Source organism: Rhinolophus sinicus, chromosome 4, assembly GCF_057876585.1.
Source record: "Rhinolophus sinicus isolate RSI-liver-muscle chromosome 4, RSI-T2T, whole genome shotgun sequence".
Lineage (NCBI taxonomy): Eukaryota > Metazoa > Chordata > Mammalia > Chiroptera > Rhinolophidae > Rhinolophus > Rhinolophus sinicus.
Window position 1 is genome coordinate 95,814,873 of NC_142504.1, and position 12,332 is coordinate 95,827,204.

Below are 12,332 nucleotides of genomic sequence, written 5' to 3' on the forward strand. Positions count from 1 at the left end.
CAGAGCCATTACATTTCCACTGTCTCTATTCCTAATGCTGTACTCCGCTTCTTGTAACTATATACATATATATAATTTCTATGATGTACCCCAGGTGGGTTACCTGTTCCAGTTTATGGCTAGGAGAGACAGAGGGAGAACAAAAATAATAGATATCTGAAACTAGGATTGTGACAACTTAAAACCCACTTTACTTAATGGACAATTATGCTGAGTGGTGCCCCCAGCATTTCTCCAAAATGCATAATAAAAGGTCACTCCTATTCAATTATGCCTGGGGCATAGATATTACTCTCCCCACTCCACCCCCACAGATGATACAAAATGATACCATTGAACATTTTAGACAAAGAAAAAAGTAGTATGATGGAGTTCTCCTAAGAGGAAGGTAAAGTAGATTATTTTAAAGATACAGTGGTAGGGGTGGGGGGCGAGTGGGGGTCATTTAAAAACAAAACTAGGTACCAGCAAGTCCCAGAACTCACCAGAGTGGCATTGGCAGAGCCTCCTCCAGTCTGGGATCCCAGAGTATCAAAGCAGGACCGCCATTTCCTCTGCCAGCCACCACCCCCACCTCCCAGCAGGATTGGGAAACTTGGTCAGGAACAGTGCCTTCAGCTAGAGGCTCTTCATTAGCTGAGAAGCCCAGCCCTGCAGGAAATCCCTAGCGAGGAACAAGAACAATTTGAAAGGATGCAGGAGGCATTAAGCCAGAATGGTTCTCCAGGGGGTGGCGGAGCTAAGTGGAAACTCAAGCGAAGAGAACCGAAGGGGGACCAAGTGGGGCCATCATTCAGGAAAGAAAAAGAATGCTTACCATCAGGGGAGAGGGCAGCGTCTTCACTAGGAAGGGGAAATCAAAAGCAAAATAAAGAGAAATTTTAACAGAAATCAATGTTTTAAAAACACACATTCTTACTTCCTGAGAAAAGTTCTGAAAACTTAGAGAAGAGACAGAGCTCGCTCTGATGTAAAGAATATTGGACAAGAACCAGAAGCTGGAGGTCTGGCCTCCTTTAAACCAGTGATGCACTGACTTTGTTTCCCCATTTGTAAAACGAGCTGACAATTCCTGTCTTGTATACAACACAGTAGCATGTGAGAGTCCACTGAGATTATGAATAGAAAGACAGTTTTTAAAACATTAAGCAACACTATTGTGATTAATTAGGTTAGGTGAATAATTAGAAAATGACAGAAATTGGGTCACTATAACGCTGGAAGGCAGGAGGCAGTGAAAGAGACCACTTAAGGCTTAGGACTCAGGTGAGCTGGCATCCTGCTCAGTGACATGAATGGAAGCAAAAGACTCTATGTTTTTTGAAAAGCATATATGATGGCTGGGCACCTACTATATTCTCAGTCCCTTGCGAGGTGCCAAGGATAATGTAGAAGAAACACAAGGTAGCATTCCTAAGGCTTACTGTCTATCAAATGAGATAAGCATGCACCAATAAGTGCATGAATTATAATAAAAGCAAGGCTGGGATGTTGATAATAAAAGTTAAAAGAGCTCAGAGTACAGCTCCATGGGCTGGTGGACCAGGGAGGGGTGCTCCTGCAGTTGCTCTTGAAGCAGGATTGGGCTAGGGAAGCAGAGAAAAGGGGAGAGAGAGAACACGAGGAACATAATTGAGTGCAGGTCCGGACGGCCGTAGTGAAGCATGTGTGTATGACGTGGTGGGAGGGATTGCCAGTCTGGATAGAACAGTGTAAGATGGGAGTGAGGGACGATTATTTTAGAAAGGGCATTATGTCCAGTTACAAAAAGTCTTAACATTAGGTGAAGGGATTGATCACAAAGGAAAGGGAGCCCACCGGAGACCTTGGAGCAAAGGAGCTGGCTTGGCCAAGTGGTGCTTTGGGAAGGTGGCTTGCAGGCACTGGGTGCTGAATCAACAGGAGAAGATGAGGCTGGTGGCAAAATACTCAGTTTTCTTTTGATGAGCTCAGGAATGCAGGGGACGACAGTCAGGTGGTTGCAGAGGGATTGAGAAATACTAGGAGAAGAGATGGCAGGACTTAGTATCTAATTTCATGTGGGGAGTGAAGGATGATCTGGAGTAAAGAACTGGCTTAGCTACAGGGAGATGTAAGCATGTACTAACTGTGTCCTGTGACTGGCGGGGTTAGAGGCAAAGGAGGCTTCCCAGAAAAGTGGCATGTTCATGAAGTCTCAAAGGTTACGTCCACCTGCTGTCAGAGGGAGTAAGGAACATCCAAAGAGAAGAAACAGCATTAGACAAGACAAAGGCAAGAAGGTGTGGAAAAGAGACACCACCACCCCACCCCACCCCCAGTGGTGCAGAAGTCTCTGAACACACGTAGAGAGGGAGAAGGCTGGAGAACTAGGCAGGGGCCAGGTCACGCAGGAACTTGAACTTCATGCAGCAGGAATGGGAAGCTATAGAAGGTTTTATAGCAAGGAAGAGACACTGTCAGATTTTCATGTAGCTGATTATGCAAATAGAGAGAGTTGAAACATATTGATACTCCCAAAATGAAGTGTAATGTGATTCTGAAAGCATTCTCTGATTACTTCGAACTGAGGAAATTGTGTTAGTCTCTTACCATTCCTACGTCTCTGCCTTTATTTTTGTACGTACTGCCTTTTAGCTTAATAAATGTTACTGCTATATTTTTTGGTGCATAAATGCTCATATTTAGAGCATCGTTGTAGTTTGCAATCAAGTTCCCATCTTGGCATCATTTACTGTTTTGTGCCCTGAATTCAACCTTGTCTGTTACGTGTGTGATAGTCAAGTTTTCGCTTTTATTTTTGTTTTGTTTGCTTGTTTGCTTTTGCTGATTAGGTCTTTGCCCATCTGTTTCATTTTCAACTTTCCAGTCATTTTGTTTTGGGCCTCCTGCACATAGCACTGGTTTTTCTGCTTGAGAACTTAAATTGAAAATCTATTTCTTTTGACTAATACATTTTTCCTTTTATATTTTTAATATGATAGATATGCTTATCATATTTGGTCTTCTCATATGCTTTCTGCTTTGATTTCACTTTAGGGTCTATGATTTTTTCGTTTTGTTAATTTGGTGTATGTGTGGGTTCATAGTGATAGTTTAGAAAACTCTAAAATTATTCATTCTTTAAGTGGTTACCTTCATCATATTAAATATAGTATATTTAATCCTCTATATCCTTAGTAGCTGTGGACTGTCAGCTCTGCAAGATGATAAAATTTACACACTTCTCCCACCTCTCATTTTCTTATTTTACCCATTTTTAGTTGATGGCGATGATAGTGATAGGGTGATAATAATTCTGCTAATCTTAACTTTATAATTTTTAATATACATTTTTTTGCTATTACTTGGTGCATTAGCCCTAAGTAGTAACTTTTGACTCTTGGCTACCTGTCACCTTCTCTCTCCCCTCACCTTCCAAATTTGGTTAGTTTCAGTGTTTTTCATGTTATTATAGTTGATTACAATTTACATTATGTCCTCTAACCATAATTGCAACAGGTTTTGTTTTTTTAATTAGTCCTAAAACAAATTGTTAAAAAAATTTCTGCCACCCTTTCTCTATTCTCTACTTGTTGGTTAAAGTTCAGCCTCTAGTTTAGTCCAGACAAGAGCCTGGTTTGTTGTGTAACCACAACTTCTGGGTTATTAGATGTTTAGCACAGCATTTGTATTTGAACAAATGTTTGAGTATAAGATTTTTTAAATGTTTTCTATTTAATTCTTAATGAAGTTTTTAGCATGACATGGTGCTGCAGAAAACTCTGACGCCAACCAAATTTTTCCTCCTTAGAAGAGAAACTTTGGTTTGGCTTGGTTTTATATTATCTGTTTCGTGTTTTTGTTTAGATGGTAAAAGAGTCTTTCTTTACCTTTTGGACTGATAGTTCCGTATCAACTTATTCTGAGACCATTTATGTTTTGGTTTGGTTTGGTGTGGTGTTGCTTTAAATGTAGATTTAAATATCTTATTTCTGAAAAATGTTTTGTAATTATATTTTTCCAAATACATTTTCTATTCTATTTTTTTCAATACTCTTCATCAAGTACCGCCCGGTCTATTTATGCATATGTACAGGTCTACAGGGCCTATTTTATCTTCCATAGCTATCATGTTCTTTTTCTAATAATTTCTAACTGTTCATTTTCATTTTGTTTTGCTCACTTTATCAATCCTGTTCTTAAGCCCACTGTTTGATTTTGAGCAGTGTCTGTTTACCTTTTCGTTGCCTCTGATGGCTCCCTAATTTTTGTGATGACGTTATGTTTCTCCCCCACTTCTCTCCTGAGCTCTGCTAGCTTTTTTTTTTTTTTTTTTCGTCTCTTTCAGTTGTCTTGACATTTCTTCCTTGAGCTCTTATTTTGTATAAGTGATCTTTTTCATTAAGGTTCTGTTGTTGTTGTTGTTTGTCTATGCACATTTGCTTGGCAGTTTCCTTTAGCTCTATGGCAACACAATCTGGTTACATGTTCTTTGTCAATTTGTTTTCTCTAATCATTACCTTCTTTTCTTGCAGCATCTTTGCAGAGCTCTTCTGTTGGTTTCTTTTTTATTCTGACTCATATTTGACTGAGATAAGCTTGTCCTTAACCAGCTTTTTTTGCAAAACATTTATGGGGTTGGGGCCAGGACATGATTCCATCCAGCAGAGAATCTCTTTCATTTACCGAGATGCATCTTAGGACACACATGCATTTGTGTACATATTGATTTAGCCTTGTCTTCTCCCCCAGAAGAAAGAAGAGGTAGGCAGTTGCAAGACTGATTAGTATTGAAACTATCTTCTCCAATCTGCCTCCTCAATAGACTACTTACTGCAGAGATGACATGCCTAGGTGTTTTCTTGTTTATACCACCTCTTCTGCTTCTAGTGAAGCCAGGCAGAGTCCAAGAATGTTCTCACAGACAATCCATTCACTGTAGACCAGTTCTTCCCCGAAAGATGGCATTGGTTCTGCTTTCTTTGATGAACTCTATACTCTGCAGATTTGTTTGAGATATGTGGCAACAGACATCTTTTAATATCTACCTGCCTCTGGTTAGAACTTCATTGCATTTGGCAGTCTTTCCTCAACAAACATGATGTTTGCATTTCTGGTTTTCATTTCTCTTGTTGTTTTGGAATGAATTCAGAAAGAAGGGAGCAGGGTTGTCTTAACACTGCTGTCTTAAAAGTAGAAGTTCCTTTTAGAAGGCTGTAAACCCCTGTCTTGCTTCCTATGTATCTCCAGCACTTAATACTATATCTGGGAAAAAGAAGATGCTCAATAAATACTTGTTAAATAAAATGAATAAATAAAAGAATGAACAATTCTCAAATGTAATAGTTGAGACATAGCTGCATTTAAGGCCTCTCTTCAAAAGAACTTCAGCAACTAATTCTTCTGGTTCCTCCTTGAAACAGCGTAACAAGGCACATTTCCCAGGCTGTTTCTCGTGTTTCAGAGATCTCCTACTAGCTGTTCTCCCATCTTTCATTATAGTTTCTTAGCATATCCTGCTGTCACTCAGTATCTCAGCCAAGTCAGAGAACCTAGTACACATGAAGCAGGTAATGCTACAGAAACACCTTACATGGTGGGGGCAGGGAGTGGGGGTTTCTTTCTAGTCTGGTGTGTAGCTTCAGTTTTCATGGATGCATTTTGAATTTGTTTCTCCTTGGCTTACTTCTGAAATCGGAAAAGCTCTGCATTTTCTTTACCATAAATCTTCAGAAAACTAAAGGCAGAACGGAATCATTCTGTTTGGGTAAGGAATAGAGATCATTGCTCACATTTCCCATAGCAACGGGTTCCCAGGTCCCACAATGGTCAGGACTCCATCCAGATGCAGCCAGGAGGAAGGATTCTTTGAGAATTGGAACCCCACAAGACATGGCTACTCTATTCAGCCCTTGTGAATTTCCTGGGGATCTTCAGGGTGGCTATGATCCAAGAAAAGTTCAGCCTGGCTCGTCATTAGAGATACTGAGTCCAGATTTCTTTCTGGTTTCCCTTTCAAAAGAGAGGAACCTTTGACTCAAGGAATGTACTTCTGAAGTCCCTGAGAACAAGAAGTATGACACAGACTATTCTTATGCCTTGCATGTGGAGCATAATGGGCACTTGAAAAGTATATGTATTAATTTTGATTTTCCTTAGGCAGGTAAAACCAAAAACTGTCCTACTCACTCAAAACACTTCAGTGTCTAAGCCCAGACAAAATGCCTCATTCCTTTTAGAGCTCGTCAGTGGATGACTTCCATGATTTTTTTCCCTCGTCTCGAGTCTCTCAGACACCTCCAACTTGCTCATGCTCTGTACACTTCTCCCTGCTGAGCTGACTGCAATTACTTGCCCACACCGCCCATGTCAATAGACATGGAGTCCACAGATGTGCTGACTGCCCATGAGTGTTCATGCCAGCCTGCAAGACTAAGATGGATAGGACCGCAGGAAAGAGAGGGCCTAAGAGACACACTACAGCCCATGTTAGTATTCCTAACATAAGCACGATGACCAGCCATCTCTGCCCATAGCCAGGAGTACCAATGCTTTCTCAAGACATCCATCGGTATGACCCCTAGAGCCCACATTACCAAAGCAGAACTCCTTCTTACCTGCCTAAAAACCCATGTCTCCCACCCAGCCCTGCCCTGGGGACCTGGATGGGATTTCAGTGGGGGCACCAAGCATCTTGGTCTGTCTGAAACAGTCCCAATTTATGTCTAGTGCCCTGTCCAATTAGGCATTTGTCCCAATCAAAAGTGATTTTTGTATGATAAATTATATGCTTTACCTCGTTTAACTTATTGCTTAATGTTCAAAATACCGGTAGTGTGAGTCGGAATGCTCCTGGTTATAAGAAACGTTCTTCTCTTCTTCCTACCTTTGTAGAAGAAGAGTAGGACTCACCAAGGGAATGAGGTAGACAGGGATCTGAAGTCCAGGCACACAAATGACCTAGAGCAGGTGAGTGGGAAAAAGTTGACACTACCAGGGTGGCCAGACAGGCTCAGAGAAATTTGCGCGAGGCTTGCGGGGGTGGGGGGACACTTATCCCAGAGATTGGGGGCTGGACTCCAGGCTCAGGGGAGATATTCTGTAATACAATCTCCAGGTAAAAAAGACAAGCATTTATGGAGGATAGGCATTTTGTCGGGCCCCCTTTCCTCCCTCTTTGTGTCTGCACATTTCAGCCAATAATGCACCAGCAATTCCCCTCTGTTATTTCATTTATGGCAATAACTTCGGGTCTTGTATCTGGCCATAATGGTGATCTATGTATGCCATCTACAGTGGGCATGGATAATGAATCCTATTTTATTTCTTAATTAAGAATTTGAAAGTACCGCAAATTACTGCAATTAACATGGATTTTCTTCCTCATTTATTTACTTATTTAGATGCCTGAAATTGTAGCCTTAGCTTAAACCAACTACAGGGTTCAGAGCCTGTTAAAATATATAGCATTCATTAAAATATTTATTTTTCCCCAACAGTGAAGCTGCAATTTGGAAATGCTGGCGGTATCTATATATGCAAAATGCTTCCCCAAAAATATATCTATTGAATTCAGTCCATCCATCTTGGTAATTTAAAAAGTTGAATCTATTGACAATTCTTTGTGACTGAAATAAGCTAAGATTTTCAAAATAGCCTGTTGTTATTTTGACTTTAACCAGTATTGTTTCCCTTTTCAAAGTCCTTGGGGATATGAGCATTAGCATATTTTCAGAAGTTCAATGCTCACTAAAAGATAATAGCAAGTTGAGGGTGGCTGAAGTCATCTCACTGATTTCAAAACAATAGTACTTTGAATAAACTGTTCAGCATCAAATTATCTAGTAGTTTTGAACATTCAACCTTAGTCTTCATTCTTGGGTTTTCGTATTTGTATTTGGTTTTGTTTGTAACTGGTTTGCATGGAGACACAGCTCAAGACAGAGTAGTTGAAATTAACCAAAAATATGTTTCAGAAACACAGACCCTTTTGTGTGGGCCAGTAGCCACTGGAAACTACAGTCAGCAGGGTTGCAAATGTGTACAATCCTACCAGAAAGCAACTGGGAAATGGCATCTCAAAGGCCTTCAAAGATGCAAACCCTTTGAAATCCAGCTATTCCATTTCAAGGAATTTATCCTTAGGAAAGAATGAAGGATGTGTACCAATATTTAGCTACAATAGCATTCATGGCAGCCCTGTTTATAACAGCAAAACAAATAAAATGAAACACCAAAATGTACCGCTATAGCAGATTGAGTAAATTATGGTACAACCTTACATTGGAATGATAAACAGCTATTAAAAACTGTGTGGTTATCTATGGCTATGTTACCCCAAAACTTAGCATCTTAAAACAACAAACATGTTATCTCAGAGTCAGGAGTCTGTGGGCGTGGCTGAGCTTGGACCTCTGACTCAGGGCCTCTCATAGGCTATAGTCAAGGTGATTGAATCATCTCAAGGCTTATCTTGGAGAGGATTTGCTTTCAGGCTCATTTAAGTGGTTGTTGGTGGGATTCAGTCCTCCTGGGACTATTGGTTGGAGACCTCCTTCAGTTTCTTGCCTCAGTTCCACTGCCCTCCTTTCTCTAGGGTTCCTCATAGCATAGCAGTTGACTTCATCACAGAAAGCAAGTCAGAGAGCAGAAGAGGTTGATCGAGAGAGCCACCAGACTCTTTTTGTAACCCAGTCTCAGGACTGACAGCTCATCTCCCTTGCCATATACTATTGGTTAGAAGTCAGGGGTCCAGCCCACATCCCAGGAGAGTGAATTACACCATGATGAGGACACGAGAAGGCAGGGATCCTTGGGAACCATCTTAGAAGCCATCTACCACACAGTTGAAGTTTGACAAAAGATATTCATAATGTCTTATTCAATGAAAGAAAAGCAGGTCACAAAAAGTATGTGCAGTATGATCCCAGTTTTGTTAACTAAAAACAGAAAAATATACATCCATATATACATAAATATTCATGAAACAATCTGTAAGGATTACATGGGTTAACAGTGGTTATACCTGGATGGTGGAATGACAGATGAGTTTTATGTCTTACTTCCTAATCCCGTATTTTCTATTTTTTCTAAAATGAACATGCATTGTTTACCATTTTAAAAAACAGTAAATGTTATTAAATTTTAAAAAGCAAATTAAATCTTCTAGATTTCTTATTTCTGACCTCCATTGTCTATCTTTACAGGACTACTTCTTGCTTACTACTTGAAGTCGACTAATAGAAGTTCACAACACCTTTTATAGAATTCCTCGATCCCACTCTGACCAAGGAAATCGTAAGTAAGTTCTAGAACTGGTCACTGTGTTTGTGTCTTCTGAAACAACTATTATCACCAAAAATGCTACCACAGAAAACTAACATTATTTTTCCTTCAGCGATTGCTAGGACCACATGGGAACTATGATTGACCTGAGAGAACTGGGTCCCATGATAATATTTTTCCCCTTGAGCCAGTGTCTTCCCAGCTCAATTCTGGTTGTTTGCAGACCACAAGCTAGCACGATCACGTGGCCAACTTCTCTGCAAAATTCCAAAGGGATAGGTTCTATTTATTTGTCAAAAATAGATGAACAGATCTGACACTGCTGAATATATTTGAAAGTTTGAAAAAGGAGAGGGACTGGAGAGTGAGAAGATAAAGTCATTAATAATCCCCACACTTCATTAGCTTTCCTGCCTCATGCTACCAGGAGAGTCTGAACTGGGATGTCGCTGGTTCAGGGATGAAATAACTTCGCCAGCAATGTAAATGTTATCTTAAGGTCACTTACTGATGAAAACTACTGTTTTGCCAAACATAGATTTTTGGTTGTTTGACAAGCAGACAGCTGCTCTGGCCAATATAGAGCATGATGGAAGCTGCTTAGGATGGATGAGCTGGTATTCATGGGGTTTCCAAGATTGCAGGGAATTAGAATGAGGGAAGGGATTAGAAACCATATTCAATCGTTTCCAAGATGGCAGGGGATTAGAACCAGGTCTGAAATACTGGTGGTCTCTTTCCATTGACATCTATAGTGCAATAGCTCGTGTAAGAGATAACATTCAAGTCTTGATGGTTTAATGTTACCAAACCAAAAAGTGTCCACCCACTTCATGTTCAGCAGAGCCAAACACTAAACACCAAGTTTTGCAGTGGAGAAATTAAAAGAATTTTTTGGAAGGGCACCAAGACAGGAGAACAGCAAGCTAGCCCTCAAAATCTAAACTCCCAGATGGTTTTTAATCAAAGGTTTTTAAAGAAAGAGATTGAAGGTCAAGGGTTAGGTGTCAAGGGTTAGTTCTGGTATAAGCTTCGGTGGTTTTCTTTAGTCTGATTAATTCACTTCCCGATGTCATCTTGTCTGGTGTTTTCGTCAGTATGGTGGGGTGATCTAACCAGGTTGAGGAACCAAGATTCTGCAAAATATCTCATAATTGTGCGTCAGTGATGTCATCTTTAAAGCAAAAGGCAGAAACTAAACATCTAGTGACCTTTGTTATTGTTTAAGGTATCATTATTTTGTGTTTAACTAGCTACATTTTTCTGTTATCTCAAGCAAAATGTACTTTTAAAATTTTTTTTATGGAACTTGCTTTATAGGCAGGTTTCTAGGACATGACTAACATACTTTCTTAATATTTGACTATAAGCTATGTGACAACCAAAGCAACTGAAACATTTAGTTAAAGACTGTACCTATATCTCTGGACTCTGTGATCTCATACCTAAACATATTTCCTGTTAGCTGCCAGTTTATTAACAGTAGATCACTTTTCTCTCATATAAGGCCCAAACGGGTGTTTGTCTAAATGGTGATTCAGAAGTCTAGGTGCTTCCTATCTGTGGCTTCGCCATCTTATAGGGCCTCTGAGTTTTATGCTGAATTTTCTGCATCCACTTGGTTGACAAGGAACGAGAAAGTGAAGATGGCACACCCACTTCCTCTCCACCATGGCCTACCATTGACACACATCACATCCCATTGGAGAGAACTGGTAACATGGGGCCTTGCCTTGATGAAAGAGGCCTTGCGTTAGTCCCTGTCTGGCAGTCACTTCCCCAACAAGGCCACTCTGTGCTGGGGGAAAATATATCATGGGCTTAGTAAAGAAAAATCATAGTGTTAGAAAGTTCTTGCTGAGGAAATTCTTAGTGGGCATTTAGACATCGATCAAAGAGCAAGACTTAATGGACTTATCAATGACTGAGTAATGAATCATTCTGTCCTATTTGAAGACACTTCTAATATTAACCTTCTCGTGGTTAAGGCAACAAGCCACTGATAACAAGGCATTAAAGGCTCAGTGCTGTTCTATACTGGAAGTGCTAGGCGTGCCTGCCAATGCTGAAAATCCACAAAACCCACTGGAATTTCAAGATACCAACCTTCAAACACCTTTCTCCCCCCCTCCCCTGGCCCACCCCACCTCCTCCCACCCCCACCCCCTTAGTTTCTTATTGAGTAAAATAACAAGAATAGAATCTACCTCTTAGGGTTGGTGTACCCAAAGAAATACTCCCAATACACATTATCGCACCACATGAGTGACTTCTCCAGAAGTATCCACATATGATGAATAATCTCAGAAATGCCTTACCAGTAGTACCACAATCTCCGATTCTTGTAATATCATTGTTACTATTAGGCTACAGTGATGATAATTAGCGCTACCACCACTAATAAAATCATAACGCCTTTTCCCTACAGCACTTTACATTTAGGTATTTGACTCTCATGACACCCTTATAAAGTGGAAAGGAGACTCACTATTATCACACCCATTTCATAGGTGAGAGAACTGAGCCTCGTGAAGGCTAAGGGACGATATTATAGCCCGGTCAGAGTCGCCACTTGACTCTCAAATCCAGGTCTTTGAACTCGAAATGATACTACTCCGCCAAATGTAAAATGAGATCTTATTGGAAGAAATGGAATCAGTGAGCAGACTTAGTCTCACCCTGTCATTGTTCAGATGAGTTAGGGATGCCTTTGAGGATTGTTCCTTTTTATACCACTGGCCTCAGTTTCTGTTATCTCGTTCAAGGTTAGTCAATCTAATTGCACCTGGGTCAGGCCATGGGGAGAAGGGCAAGTAGTGTTGGTGATACCATTTTACAGAGGCCATAGTATACGGGGTTCCTGGAAATTGCTCCAAGGAACACGAGTGGAGCCCCACGAAGGAGGAAAAGGGGACAATTTTTCTCCACTTTGGCACATTTTAGGACATCACTGGTCAGCATCACCAACCTTAGTGAGCGGAGTGACAGACAGGAATCCACTTCTAGGGTTTTCTTTGACCTCCATTCAACTCTTTATCCTCTTTCAGGCTAAATTTAATGACTAATTCTTTAGTGACTTTATCCTT

The 12,332-nt window shown here is 40.5% G+C and overlaps 1 protein-coding gene and 1 long non-coding RNA gene across 5 annotated transcripts in view; one reads left to right on the forward strand and one right to left on the reverse strand.

The window, feature by feature from the left end:
• SLC14A2 (solute carrier family 14 member 2) overlaps positions 1-12,332 on the forward strand; it is a 422,069-nt gene that overhangs the window by 232,095 nt on the left and 177,642 nt on the right. For 3 of the 4 annotated variants that reach the window (XM_019739711.3, XM_019739714.3, XM_074340040.2), the window contains exon 3: positions 9,168-9,262. The gene's annotated coding sequence lies outside the window, so the exon portion shown is untranslated. The remainder of the gene's footprint in view (positions 1-9,167; positions 9,263-12,332) is intronic. The other variant, XM_019739713.3, reaches the window with a different exon arrangement.
• Positions 1-12,332, reverse strand: part of LOC109451449 (uncharacterized) — a 34,832-nt gene that overhangs the window by 6,255 nt on the left and 16,245 nt on the right. The gene's annotated exons all lie outside the window — the stretch shown is intronic.